The sequence below is a fragment of the Ochotona princeps genome, chromosome 19 (genome assembly GCF_030435755.1).
Source record: "Ochotona princeps isolate mOchPri1 chromosome 19, mOchPri1.hap1, whole genome shotgun sequence".
NCBI classification, from domain to species: Eukaryota; Metazoa; Chordata; class Mammalia; order Lagomorpha; family Ochotonidae; genus Ochotona; species Ochotona princeps.
Genome location: NC_080850.1, coordinates 6,794,988 through 6,810,825, shown reverse-complemented (window position 1 = coordinate 6,810,825; position 15,838 = coordinate 6,794,988). Strand labels below are relative to the sequence as shown.

The 15,838-nt window shown below is 38.2% G+C and overlaps 1 protein-coding gene and 1 pseudogene across 4 annotated transcripts in view; one reads left to right on the top strand and one right to left on the bottom strand.

Moving 5' to 3' along the window:
- Positions 1 to 15,838, top strand: part of RANBP17 (RAN binding protein 17) — a 282,863-nt gene that overhangs the window by 116,112 nt on the left and 150,913 nt on the right. The gene's annotated exons all lie outside the window — the stretch shown is intronic.
- On the bottom strand, positions 10,072 to 10,169 carry LOC118760121 (U6 spliceosomal RNA; annotated as a pseudogene).

Sequence of the window (15,838 nt, the reverse complement as noted above, 5' to 3'; positions counted from 1 at the left end):
CCTTGAACCACCCTCCATTGCTTTTCCCAGGTACATTAGTAAAGAGTTAGGTTGGAACCAGCACTCGTATGGGATATGGACTGTGGACTGCATAGTTAGCATCTTAAGCCACTTTGCTCCATATTGTTAAGTCTTATAGCTCCCTGGTCACCTGGAAGGGCTTTTAGGTGTCCTTTCTCACCTGAAGCCACCACACAGCTGTATACCTGCAAAATCGTCTGGTCCCTTGAGCAGAGCTAACAAGCAAAAGACAGTGGATTTCCTTTGCTGTGATTGTGCCTTCTGAGTCCCATCCCCAGCTCAGGACACAAAGTGCAGCTTCTGCTGATATTTTTCTTTCTACTCCAAGTATACATTTGTAGGTTTAACGTTGCCTTTGGGTTATATAGGATGGGGCTAGGGGGGAAAAAAGGAAACCCACCACTCATCTAGGAGTTCTTTGAATTCTGATCTCTGTCTCCATTTTGCTTGCTATTATTAATTTTTTCAAAGTCTTCAGATTCCTTTGAATTTATATTTTTACTTAGTGCGAGAGACAGAATGTAGTTTGCTTTTTTTCATCTTGTCTGCATCTAGAACCCATGTTTAGAGTTAAGTTATATTTCCTTTTAAAGGAAAAACACACTTGAATTTTCTAAACCATTTGGCATGTGGTACATGTCATGTTCCATTAAGTATTAACTCATGTGAATATTCTTTCCAGTTATTAAGGGAACATGGTGTTAATAAAGATAACTGTTTCCAAATTTGAGTGAATAAACTTGAGCAGAAGCAATAAGGAAACTTTCTGGACTACTATCTGACATGAGTCCTAATACTTGTATGTGTAGATCTATGTGTGTCTTTGAAATATTATATAACAGCTGGATTTGCAATTATTTTAACATTAATGTATATATTTTTCTAAAAACTAAAAGGTAGCATAGATTTTTATGAGTGATAATGGAAATCACTTCATATTTAGTAAATATAAATCATTATAACCACTTTAATAAGTTATATTTTATTTGATAAACTGTCAAATTTGAGAGTTTATGATGTTAAAGAAACTGTATTACATACATACTAGAAAATTTTTAAGCATCATAAAAATATTTTGTGAGGATCTTTAAAGGGCCAAGTGAGGTTTTTTGTAAAGCATTAAAAATAGTATTAGAATTTTAGTGCAAGTTATAAAATGGTGCTAAAAGCTCATTAGGTTACAGATTTAGGTATTTATAACTAATAGGAAAAAACAGAAATTAGTGTAAAAATATTTTCTAGTGTTTTCTTAGAAAATGGGACACATTTTTTAAAATGTGATATGAAGAAAGATTTTCTAAATTCCAAGACTGCTTCTTTTATTAAAATTTCTGTGGCCTGTCAGTGAAGATATGTCAGAGTGCCTAAATTTGATTACCTGCTCCAGTTCCCAGTTCTAGGTTTCTGCCAGTGCAGACTCTGAGACATGGTACATAATGTGTCAAGTGGCTGATTGCTGACACCAATCTGATGACCCTAGGTTATGTTCTTTGGTCCTATATCCAGCCCCAGCTGTTGCAAGCATTTGGGGGACTGAACCAGTAGGTGACAACCCCTCATAAGAGAGATCACTCACACACACTAAACTCTATCCAAACTCCACCTTCGATGTTTATTCAATTAGAGGACCACTTCTTAGCTCGTAAAGGAGACTGCTGGACTTGAAAACACAGCTTCTGTATCCTTCCTCCATGCTCTTTCCTTGTCAGCAGCTCTCTGGCCCTCTGATTTCAAACATTTCTCTTGTTGGAGATATCCACGTTCACAACTGAAGGTATTCTCACTTTTTCACTTTAAATAAATCCTGCTGTCACTTATGCACTTTATTTAGGTCTCTGCTTTGAATTTTTATCTCATGAGAGCGCAAGAACTTGGAGTAAAAGCTGGAAAATACGTTCTTACAGCACTGTAATATGGCTTAGCAGTGATAATTTTATCCTTGAACAGCTAAATAAGATGTAATTTACCTGTTTTCCAAATTGGAATTACTATTTTCTCCTCTCTATATTCTACTCTTTAGAATTAAGTAGCTAATTTTCAGTCCATACTTAGGAGAGAAGAGTAAAACAACATGGAAAAATGGGCATACTGGATTGATATTGTAAGAGGGTTGAGCATAGGGCTGAAGGACAGGAATTGTGGGAATATCTCCTGGTTCTTTATTCCCCTTAAACTTCTTGTCAACCCTATGCCCTAGAGCAGTACCACACCAGTAATATTCTTATTTTCTGTAACTCATGCTCCTGTTCGACCCATAAGAAAATATATAACAAGGCCAACATGAAGGAAATAAGTTGTACAAATCTTGACCAGTACTGTTCTTAAGTGTCAAGGACATGAAAGGCAAGGAAAGTCAAAAATGCCACCAGACTTATAGAGAAGGCCTGGTTCTATGGTGCAACAGGTTAAGCTGCCACTTGGGATATGCCAGCATCCCATATCAGAGTGCTGCTCCTCCACTTCCCATTTAGCTTCCTGGTGATGCACCTGGGAGGGCAGTGGATGATTGCCCAGGTATCTACAACTCTGTCACCCTTGTGGGATGGCTCCTGGCTGCTGACTTCAGCCCATCCAGACCTGGAGGTTGCACCATTTGGTAAATGAATCAGTAGGTGGAACATTCACTCATTCTCTTGCTCTCTGTCTTTCTGCCTTTAAAATAAAGAAATAAATATGTTTTAAAAATCAAATAGCATGCTTTTACAAAATGTAAAATCAAAGTATCTTTTTCCTACTTGTAAATAGACTTTAGTAATGAAGTATATTTGATCAAATGAACAAAGTAAGAAAATGGTTTTGACTAGCAGTTTCTGGTTGAACATGTTTTTAGAAAGTCCATTGCACTTTTTACTTTTTGTTATAAAGTAACACAGCAATAAAAAATGTACCACTGGGTTTTGAAGATTTTGAAGTTAATAACAACATGATCATTGTTTGCGATTTGTTGAATTTCAGGATAGGAAAAGGAAAGACGGTATAACACTTGTTTGTGACTTGTGTTCTGAAATTATTATACTCACTAGTTAAAAAAAAAAAACCTTTGAATTTAACCTATTTATTTTTCTAAAAGGCAATTTTGTATAGTCTTTAGAAATAGTCGTCGATTTGAGTGCCAGATCTGCTTCTTACTAAATTTTTTAATTTTTTCTTTAGCCTATTTGAATAAGAGAGAGTAAAAGAGAGCTCATATAGGTGTTTCCAGCTGCTGGTTCGCTCCTAAGATGCCTGTTCCAACCAGGCCTGGGTTCGACCAAACTAGCTCTTCTGTGTGGAAAGCAGGAACCCAGCCCTTTGAACCATCACTGCTGCTCTCCAAGGTCTCTGTTAGGAGAAAGCTCAAGTGAGGAGCTGGAGCTGAATATTGATCCTAAATTTTCCATTATTGGACGCAGGCATCTTAACCAGATATTAGCAATGAGGCTGAACACCCACCAGTTTTGTACCTCCGTGTGCATGTCTCCTACCTCATCCTTGCAGCACCCTGTATGACTGTGTTGTTAAAAGCGTGATGTAAATCCCTTGGACTATTTCAGTACTCCAAGGGTAAAAAGATGCTTATTCTCAGCAGTTTATAATTTAGCGAGAAAATGTGTAGGGTTTGTGTGTGTGTGTGTGTGTGTGTGTGTGTGTGTATGCATTCTCTTTAATAATAAAGAATGCCCTTATGGCTGAAACCCACAATCTAAGAGAGGAGATCAAAGAAATATCTTCATACAATATACAGTATTATCAACTAATGTGGATCACAATTTTAAATAAACAGTTTCTGATGTAGAGATTACTATTTTAAAGAATTATTTATTTTACTTGGAAGAGTTACAGAGAAAATGAGAGACAACAAAAGAGGCCTTCCATCTACTGGTTCACTCCCCAAATGACCACAGTGGCTGGAGCAGAGCCTGTCTGAATCCAGGAGCCAGGAGCTTACTCCAGGACTTTTACACGGGAGCAGGAAACCAATGCTTTGTTCCAATCCTCTGCTTTCCCAGGCCACTAGCAGGGAACTGGATTGTAATGAAATAACCAGGACTTGAACTGGCACCCATATGGGATGCCCAAGCCCCAAGCTGCAAGTGAAGGATTAGCCTGCCATACCAGCACAACTGCCCAATACTATTTCAATTTTCGTATTCTGATACCTGCCAAAATTCATTCAACATTTAGATCCTAAATATCTTGTTGCAAATAATTTATAGAAACTGTCTTTCCTGGGATTTAGTACCCTTTTTTTTCCTTCCACTAATTATTAAGGAATGACTTAATTAGTAACTTGATATTTTTTCAACATTTGTTTATTAATCGCAATGGTAGATTTACAGAGAGGAGGAAAGACACAGAGAAAAATGTTCCATCTGGTGGTTCACTTCCCAAATGGCTGCAACAGCCGAAGCTGAGTCAGTCTGAAACAAGAGCTTTTTCCTGTTTTCCCGCATGGTTGCAGGGTCCCAAGGCCTTAGGCCATCCTCCACTGTTTTGCAAGGCACAAGCAGGGAGTTGGATCAGAATTGGAGGAGCCAGGACACAAACTAACTCCCATTTGGATTGCCACACTTGAAGATGGAGGATTAGCCAGCTGAGCAATCTCACTGGGCCCCTCAAGTAGCAACTTTAAAGATCTAGGTTAATCTAGCTTCCAAGATACCAAAGGAAATTAAAAATGAAAAAATTTCATGTCACGAGGATAAGATTCTCCTAAAACCTTGATTACCAAGATAAGAGGAAACCTGAAGGAGCTGGCCTTGCACCACAATTTGCAGATTAGAGTGCTGGCTCAAGTCTTCGCTGTTCCACTTCCAATCCGTCTCCTACTGACACGTTTGGGAAAGCAGTGGAAGATATGCCAGGTACTTGGTTCCTGGCCTCTTACAGGAGAGCAGGAGTCTGGTTCCTGCCTTCTGGCTTCTGCTTGGCCCAGCTCTGGCTATTCCAGTCATTTGAGGAGTAAACCAGCATATGGAAGATGACTGTCTGTCTTTCAGTGTGTCTTTTAAATAAATAAAATAAATCTTAAAGAAGAAAGGGCAGAGGAAGCCTGAAAATAAGATGTTAAAATCTGGGTGTAAAAACATACAGAATTGCATGATGGTACAGATATTGGAGATAACGTAGTATGTTTTATGTTCTCTTATTAGATGATGAAGCAGGTATACATAGGAGAGGAAACAAAAGAAACATCAAGAATTAAGTTTGTTATACTCACATGTCGTGGAGTCAGAATCACCGCATGCCTGGACGGGGTCATAAACGTCCAACCAGAGAACCAGCTCAGCCACCCTGATGGGGAACATACACACAAAAATGCATCGGCAAGTGCATTTGTTGGAGGTCAGGATGGGATACATAGGAAAAGGGGCAATGGATACTACACTGATGGTTTAAATGCTGCTAGGTCATGATCAGTAGAGGTTAGAAGAAAAGCTCGAGGCAGCATCCGCCCTTACCACACTGGTATTTGTGATTGCCTGCGGGGACTGCAACCTGTTGGTGGGAATGCTGAGGCAGCAGGAAAGTAGAAGGTTTTAAAATATTCAATGTACATTGCAGATGTTTTTTATATCTCTTTCCACACTAGCATCATTATGAAATGACTTTCTTTTTTAACAGATCTGTACTGGCAACATCTACAACTCCAGTTAAATTTTAGACTTTCTTCTAAGAAGGGAGACTAAAGAAAGAAAAATAGTGATGACTTGTGAGTTATCCCAGAAAGATATTTGTATAGCAAGTAATGGAGGAAAATAAGGGAGTAGGGAGAAGGAGAGAAAGTGGAGCAGTTTAAAATAGCAACTCTGGGAATTCAACACCAAGTAAGCTAATAATTAAAAAAAAAAAAGTTCAAGAAGGCTCAGCTGAGGTTAGACAGCAGTGATGAAACACTCAAGTCCATTTTAGAATCAAATGTCTGAATAATGTAAGAATAATACTAGAATAATGGCCATTGCTGTACCTCAAGAGATGTTGGGGCTTTAGCTGCCGAATTTGTCATCAGTGTTTTTGTTATTTTTTACATCACTGTCCTCTGTCCTTGAAGGTAATCTCGTTGGTGGTGACACTGCCTGTGTGAAGGTGTGGCTGATGAGATCCTATATAAGCCTAGGTACCCATTTGGTCCATAAAGCTCCTGTGTGGATAGTGCCCTATTCCATGACTGACTCTACTGCTGTGATTTACGGGTCACTCAGCATAAGATTAGCCACACAGTGCCAGCACTCCAGAAGCTGATAATCTAATGAAGAGACAAATGCATAAGTAATTGCAGTGTGATCTAAGAAGTGCCTGGAAGTAGTATTTTATTTTTAAAAGCATGGGGTGCTTAACCCAAGGCTTCAGATCTCTAACTCTGTAATTGTGAAGAGTTGATGAGTTCTGCTGGATAGCTTGGAGGAAGTGGGGAAGATTTTAGAAATGATAATCAGTTTGCATCTTCAAGAATCAGTTTGCCATTGCTTCTCGGCCTTTTGGCTAAGATCAAGTGAAGAATCAGTTTGCCAGTGGAACCAGGAAGGGAAGGGATTTTTGTATTGTGCTTCTCAACTTTGTAAAATTGATCATCTTCCTTTGGCATTGGGGAAAGTGCTGGCCCAGGTACCTGGGTTCCTACCATCCATGTTGGAAATCCAGATGAAGCTCCTAGATTCTGGCTTCAGCCTGATGCAACACTGACTACTATGGCCATCTGGGGAGGGATATAAGAATTTCTCTCCCTCTCTTGTAACACTGACTTTCAAAATAAATAAATGGGACTAAGTCCTGCTTTGCTTTCAACTATAAATTCACCTTTCCTCTCCCTAATCTTCTATCCCCCATAACTGACGTAAATGGATGAAATCTATTGATATTTCTATCATTAATTGGTAAGCATATATGTAGAATCTACAGTGCAGGCCACCACTACTTGATCATGAGCTTTGTCTCAGAACACAGAAGTTTGTTGTCTGTATGCATTCGTGAGGATCAGGCCTTATGTGTTCCTCATATAAAATGCCTTTTACACATAATTACTAATATTGTTTTCCATTCTGCCTTTGTCCCTTTGTTTGGTGAATCACAGCAGATTTTACAGTAGACTATTACATTGGTGTTCTAGGTTGGTCTATGATCTCCTTTATGCACCTTCTAAGAACTGTATGCTAAAGATTGGAAAATTTACCATTTTGACTAATTACTGCCTTCTAAATTTATCTGCATTCACCTAAAACCTTATAAACTAATAGCATACATTATAGTCTGTTTGGTTTGGTTTGAGGGACAGAAACAAAGCTCCAATCCACTAGTTCATTTCCCAAATGCCCACAATGTCTGGGACTGCTTACTGGAGCCAGAAAATTAGTCTCATCTCCCCTGTGGGTGGCAGGGATCTAATTACTTGAACCCAGGATCTATATTGCAGGAATCTGGAATTGGGTCTAGAGCTGAGAGTAGAGCCCAGGTACTCTGTGTGGGACATGAACAGATAGCATCTTACTCACTGTACTAAACGCCTTCCCCTAATTTATTGGGTTGTGTAGGTGGGTAGATGTGTATGTACGTGTGCACCACTCCTCCTTATTCCAAGAACAATTCCAGGTACCAAGTAAGTAATTAAAATATATTTGATGAATTAGTGAAAAAAAACAGTTGAAACCGATGTTAGCATGAGACAAAAATTATACAACAGAACAAGGCTGTCTGCAGTTCCATCCTTCCCACCTTCATCACTCTAGTGCTTCAGTTCTTTCCCTGAAGTCCTCATGTTTCTTGCTTTTCTCTGCTTCAGTGACCGTGTCTGCTTCTTGCTATGAGCCCCAGAGAATTAGGCAGTAGTGGAGGAGGAAGGGACTGACCAAGTTTCCCATGCAGAATGAGTTTGTGATAGCATGTATAATTTAAAACCAACATTTTGGCACTTTTCCTGTGTATGTTAAAAATGCATGTTTACAGAAGAAACAGTATAGAAACATGGTGCAAAATGCAGAAACACTGAGTTAACAAGCACTTTCTCTTCCGTTCTGCGTGTCAGTCATCAAAATATGGCCCCAAGAAACTATAGCTAAGCAGTTTCTTGTGTATTTTCATGGAATTGTCCTGCACATGTTAATGTTGTAATGTCTCCTAATTTAACTTACAATATCTTCTGCCTTAAATAGGTTTTAAATTTATATTTAACAAACAGCCTGTCTTGTGCTACAGAGTTTGCGTTTCTCACACTCTAGAGTTTGCTGATTATATCCCAGTGGCATAGTTTAGCATGTTTTCATGTCCCTATTTTTCAACATATTCATATTAGGAAGATCCAGACTTTAGACTTGACCTTTTACAGCTACTTGTTTGTTTGTTTGTTTTTTGCCAATATTGTTCCCCAAGTTAAGTTGTATCCTTTTAGGAACTATATTATATCTGATTTGTTTCCATTGCTAGTACTAGCAAACACCAGCAGTTATAGCCTAGATCCATTATATCATTAGGGTTTGGGAAAATGTTGATATTCTGATTCTCATCCCTTAATTTATTTGCTACATATGTCCATAAAGAGAAGCATCTCTCTACTAATTACTTACCCCGCAATGCAATTAATATTGTCAGTTCAGATATAACTGGAAGATTCTTTTCCATAGTGTACTTCTAGTGATACTTTCCCTTAGTAGTATTATGAACCCATGAATTTAAATATAAGTTAGTGTAGTATTTGGCCTAGAAGTTAAGATACTACTTGGGAAGCTGACTTTTCATATTAGAGTACCTGGGTTCGAGTCTTGGCTCCGTTCCCAATCCTAGCATCACTGCTAGTGCACCTTCTGGGTGGCAGCAGAAGGGGGCTCAGATGGTTGGGTTCCTGTCATTCACTGGGCAACTCAGATTGAGTTCCTGGCCCCTGTCTTCAGCCTGTCCCAGACTCAGACACTTGGAGAATAAACTAGTGAATAGGCTATGTCCTCTTCTCTCTCTCTCTCTCTCTCTCTCTGTCTCTCTCTCTCTCCCTCCCTCTCTCCCTGCCTCTTTTGTCTTTCAAATAGATTGAGTAAATAAATTTTAAATGATTTGGTATATTTGAAATTAGTGTCATTGTTTTGATGTCCCCTGTGACCTTTGAAAGTTTCTTCAAAATATATAGCATAATTGGAAACAGTGGGTTCACCTAGCTTTCCCTAAACCTCAATCCTTCCCACTCTGATGAACCATGTAATCATTATAAAAAATAAAAATTAAAAAAAGGAAGTTTTTTTCAAGTTAAATTCAGCTTTAAGATTCGCTGTTCATGAGTCCCTTTTGCACACACCTAGTACTCTTTGAAAACTTCTTTGCTATTGATATGATGAGATAGATGGGGTCATTTCACTGCCACAGATCCAGAATCACCTGCTTTCCTTTGTGTAGAAAATGGTATTCATAGACTACAGTCTGACCTTTTCATTATTACTGAGGTACTCTTTATTTCTAAGCTTTTCAATGGGCAGAGCTAGGATGTTATTTTTGCTTGAACAGCAGTTGGTTCCCCAAGTGAATGGTAATATTTAAACCCCAAAGTCTTAAGTAAACTATGTATTAATGTTTGTGGTGGATAAATGGTAGAGACTTGGTCTACCTAGGGCAGCTGAGTAATGAGTTGTGTGTGAGTCTTTAGATTGTGGGGAGATTGTCCTTGGAAGGTAGTCTTCACACGATGTGCTTCCTGCTTGCCCTCTGATCGTCCCTCTATGCATGTTCTGCCATCATCAAACTCCAGACGAATGAGACCACTTATTCGTGGACTGCGTATCTCCAGAACTGTAAGCTGAAATAAATTTTCTTCCTTCTGGAGAATCTTCTCTCAGACATTTTAGTCAAAGTAACAAAAAGATGACTAATAAAGAAAAATAAAAATTTTGAAGGCAAAATCAACATAAGATTATAAGGATGCTTCTAAGACAGGTTGATCACTTCAGAATATTTATTGAACCTCAGATATCTTACATTGTTCTTCTTTCCAGGGCCCAAAATTGAAGTTTTGCTATACCAATGTAACTATGCATTCTACTACAAAATACACCTCTTGTGATCTCAGAATAATAGTAACTTGACTATCAATAATGTAATTACCAAAGCAAATTTATAATTTTGTTTGTCATCCTTGTACAGGGGCTCTCTCTGTATCATTCCAATTTTAGTTTATGTGCTGCCAAGATGAGCACCAATTTAAAGTTTTTAAAGTTATTTTCTTTCTTACAAGTGTTTATTACAGTATAATTAGATTGCTGGTGAACATTTGAACAGTTTCAAGTATTTTATCAATACAGGTAGTGCTAGATCAAACACATGCTCCTCATCATTTTTACAGTTCACTCATTTAAAATATTTAAACAGTGGCTTTTAGTGTATTCACGGAGTTGTATATTCATCACAACAATCAAGGGTAGAACATTTTTCATTGCTTCGGAAAAAAATGCTACTCTCCTCAGCTGTCACTCCCTGCATCCACCAGCTTTACTCCACAGATTTACATTGTGTGGATTTTTCTATGTGGAACATTTCATGTAAATGGAATCTATCTACATTTTCCTTTGTGAGTGAATTACATTCTGCTCTAGTATTGCTGTTGTGTTATTTTCTTCTCTTGAATATTAAGTGAAACTTTGGCTGAAAGATTTTCCAAAGGAATATGGATACAAAAATACCTCAAAGATTTAACAAGAGGCCATTTGATGAGTGCTCATTACCTAACAATCATGTAAATCTTTATTATCACCACGTTTTTCTAGTCTGTCCAAGGTAATGAGAGCCTACTATGTGTTAAATATGAGACAGAATGATATATAGTTCAATCTCTGCAAGATTGGTTCCATCATCTTTGTTGTACTGACAAAGAATCTAAGGCTCCAAGGAGCAAAATATCTTTCCCAAAGTCACAACTAAGTGACAGGTCAGTCTCCTATTAGTCCCACCAGATGATAAAACTATCTGTATTCATGCACTGATTTCTTTCTTCCATCAAGTAAGTGCCATGCTATCTTCTACTCATAGTCTTTTGAGAGCTAACTCCATTTCCTAGCCTCAGCAATGCAAACATGACATAGGTCTAACCAATCGGGTCACTCTAATATTCTGGCCACAATTATCGATTTAATAGGAGCATATGAACCAGGCCAGATCCAGGTCAGTGAGGTTTAAATTCTGAGACCTGTTGAGCCTCTTGAATGAGATACTCTATTGTCACTGAATTCGTAACTGTGAAAATGTAAATCCCAAAGAGTTATGGCCCTGCTTCATTCCGAGAGCTAACTTGAAGTAAATGAAAAGAAACCCTGAGAAATGGAGAGCAACCAAAACTGGTAGCATTTACTGAATCTCTGATCCATACATGACTAACAAAGACCCAGAAATGGTTTTAGCAGAAATTAGGAATCCCAGGATCCACACTGCCTGCTTTAAAACAAGAGGCTCTGTGGAACTCATAGAATCAAATGACTGCTGGCATTTTGGAGTGATTACTGATGATATACGTATTCTTTTGCTGTTTCTCACTCGCTCTCTCTCCCTCTTACTTCTCTCTCTCCTCCCCACAACACTAACACACACTCAGTCACATACACACGGAAAGACATATGCACATCTTGAATCTAGCATGGCTTACTAATTCTAAAATAACAAATGATAGTGAAAATGCTAAAAGGGAGAAATTTTCTGACTTGTTGCCAACCTGTTTTGTTTGTTTGTCCACGTCTCTGATGTACCTATATAATGGTCACTGCAGCCCTTTTTTCTGGACTGTTTACATGTCTGACTTCTTGTTTGGATTTTACTTGGTGATTTGATATGAATTTTTAATGTGAAAGCACTTAGCATTAGGAGTTTGACATTTTGTCTGACCTTAATCACCAGGAGGATCATGAGAGGTTTATTCAGTGGGAAGAGAACTGTTACAGCTCTGACAGAAATGATGGGAAATAAGTAAACAGCCTTTTAAATCTTCACCAGAAATCAATAGGGTTTAAAGATGATGGACGTTGGTGTTTTTTTGCTGCTTAAGGACTTCAACCTTTTACGGGAAAATATCTTCTCAACGTGTCAGCAGTTTTTTCCACATACCCAATGAATCGCTGCTACAAATAGAACATTCTGCATAGAACACTCTTCATCATTATTATAAAGAAGAAATTGTATATGACTGCCATGGTAATATAGAGCTTTTGGAGGTGTTTTTGTATTAAAAAAAAGAGAGAGAGAGAGAGAGAAAGAACCATATCTCAGTATTTTGTTTTATTCTTAAGTGTGTTTTATATACCAAACTTTTACATCTTGAGAAAAACCTTATTGTGAAGGCCATTGTGTGTTGCATTGAGGCAGACAATATGACTCCATTTTATAGATCATGAGATTGAGACCCAAAAATTCTGTAGAGGTTCATCTGGTGATGGAACTGGTATTTAAAACACTAGTCTCATCTGAGTTTGAACCTTATGCTTTTACAGCTGTCCAAACTATTATGTCTGAGGACAGACGCTCAATAGATACTCTCACCGTTGACTCTGCTTCTTCCATAGTGATATCTTACATGCTTTCATCTTTTTCCCTAGTCAGTAAAACTAACTTAAGTGACAGATCTCCACATCATTTAATAAGAACATAAGAGCTACACCATGATCATTCAATAAAGGAATATGGGTTGAGAACTGCTTCCCAATATACTCTGCAGATTTGTTTTCTATGAATGATTTATAAGATATTAGATTGATATGGCATTTTACAGTGTATTCACGATCAGCTGCAATCGAATCTAAGTGTTCAAATAATAAACAAACAAGGCACACAATGTCTTTTGTTTCAAAATATAGAATTAGAAATTTCACTGTAAAGGAATGCTTCTATCCTAAATACTTTAAAACATAGTAGCCTTTGCCATTACAGAAAAGTCTGGACTTTCCAGCTGTTCAAGTAATTCATACACATCATTGTACAGCTGTTGTCCTTGGAGAAAGTCAGACATCTATTTTGTGACTTGGGACTGTCCTTTGTAATTCAGACAAAGACTTTCAACTCAGTTTGTCAAAGTAAATATTATAGAACACATAATAAATAAAAATGTTCACACAGACTCTCCTGATTTACTCTTATTTTTTGATTTACGAACAGATGATTTTAGTTAATTAACTGGAATATTTACAAAGGGAAGATGGGGCATCTGTTTACCAGTTTATTATCATGCAAGTTAGATACAGTGACTGTAGATACTACCGAATGATAAGTTCAAACCTTGTTCTTTTTTAGTCAGTCCTGAAACAATTTAACTTTTGCCATCCATCAACTCGTTATTTACACCTGATTAAATTGCTGCCTACAATGCTGCCATACCACATTAGAGTGCTGCTTCTAGTCATGACTGCTCAGCTTCCACTCCGGCTCCCTGCCAATGCTCATGGAAAAGCAGTAGGGGATGGCTCAAATGCTTGGGTGCCGGCCATGTATGTGGGAGACCCACACGGATGCAGGATCCCAAGGCTTTGGCCATCCCTGACTGCTTTCCCAAGCCACAAGCAGGGAGCTGGATGGGAAGCAGGGCTGCCAAAATTAGAACTGGTGCCCATGTGGGATCCTGGCACATTTAGGGAAGGACTTAAGCTGCTAGGCCACTGCGCCAGACCATAACACATTTTTAGAAGGATTTTATTTTTATTTAGAATTACAGGGTGGAGGAGAGACAGAGAGGTGTTTTATCCTATGGTTCACTCCCCAACTGGCCACAGTGGTCAGACCTTGGGCCAAGCTAGAGCTAAGAAGCAGGAGCTTCTTCCAGGTCTCCCACATCGGTACAGGGGCACATGGAGGTGGTCCATCCTCTACTACTCTTCTAGGCCACAAGCAGGGAGCTGGATTGGAAGTGAATCAGCCAGAACATACCTGGTGCCCAGAACATAACACCTCTCTGGTGCCCATATGGGATGTTGGTGCTGTATGCTGAAGCTTGGCCAGCTATGCTGCCTTGCTGGCCCTTTTTAACACATTTTAAAATAAATAAAACAGTCTTTAAAGATTATTGTAACATTCCTAGATGTTTCCCCCCTTCTCCTAAAAGATCTTTTTGTTCAGCAACCTTATTTAAATTAGTGATTCTATTCTGCCCACTTGATTCACCTTTTTCTCATATTAATAAAATACCAAAACCAAAAATCTTACTCCAGGCACTCTAAAGGTGCCAAAGAAAGATGTATCAGCCATTTTCTTGTGTTCTCTGAGGCCCTTAAGTTTTCAGGTACATGGTGATTAATTCTGAACTTGATAATGAAGTAGACTGGTACATTTAGGTATGTCATTAACTATTGAGTGTATAGGAAGTAGTTGAGTCTGTAATGAGAGGATGATCATCAGCTAATCTCATTGTGAGGAGAGGCTCTGAAGAACGCGTGCTTCTTGGGTCTGATGCAGTGGCTCAGTGGCTAAATCCTCACCTTACAGGTGCTGGATCCCATGTGGCTGCTCCACTTCCCATCGAATTCCCTGCTTTTAGCCTAAGATGGAAGTAAAGGATGGGACCCTTTAACCACATTGAAGACCCGGAAGAAGCTCCTGGCTTTGGATCAGCTCAGCTCTGGCCGTTGCAGCCATCTGGGGAGTGAAGCAACAGATGGAAGATCTTTCTCTCTGTCTCTCCTCTCTGTAAAATCTGCCATTCCAATCATAATAAATAATTTTTTAAATACATGTATCTCACATAAAATGTGGTCTCATGTACTCTTTGATCATCATTTGTACCAATCTGTGACCTTTAAAAGGAATATAGTGAAAATCAAGAACCCACATACTTGAAAGATCCTATAACTTTGAGTTCACTACTTTTTGTTTTTTTCCAGAATGAAAAAGTAGTACCTATTAAACAATTTTTGATGGAATTGTTTGAATTAACATATGTGAAAGAATTAAACTCTCATATAGTTTGCATTATTATTTATCACTTATAACTCTAGTTTGGTCTATAACCTATTAAAAATATGAAAAACTATAGATTTCATAGTTTTTGAGTTAAGGAACTTTTAATTCCACTTTCCACAGAAATTTTGAAGCAGTCTCATATATTTTTGCATTGGTTACTGTTAGAGGCTACATATTTGTGTTCCCCCCCCCCAAAATTTTTTTTTTCTAATTAAAATTTGGTGCTCTGTGTTGTAGTATTTGGAGATAAGGTCTTTGGGACATGGTTAAGTCATAAGAGTCAAGCCCTCTTGTCTGATATAAGAGCCCTTGCAATGAAGTGACCAGAGAACTAGCTCAGGCTGTCTACCATGAAGGGGTCTATCATGAAGGGGTCCTCACCAGACCTAACCAAGGTGATGCTGTCAGAGGGATAGCCTCCAAAGCTCTGCGAAATAATGTCTGTTGTCCATAGCTGTACAGCAGCCCAAGCTAAGACAGTTACTATAAGTCTTCATGTTTTATCTTGATGAGATGATCTTTAGTGGTTCGATTTTGGAGATCAGAAATATTTCCTAAGGACACACTTTGAATTTATTAATGTCAGTGGGAAAATAACGGAAATACTAAGAAAAGCAAACATTTGTTCCAGAATTTTCTTACTTAACGTTAAGTACTTGTGAAAAATATTGTCTCTGTGGGTCTCACTTGTATATGTTTTTTGCTTCTAAAAAATGCATAAGTGTCCTCCTTTCTTGTTGAAATCTAGATTTGCATATTTTGTTCTTTAGCTATTTAAACTGTTTTCATAACAAGTGCTATCAATTGCTACAAAAACAGAGGTTATTTGCTCTGAAATTGAGCATTTTTTCTCTATAGTTTGCACATTCTTCTGCTGTGACCATTGCATTACACATTCACATGTTCCTCCCATGAACTTCCAGGGTCTAAAGTTACA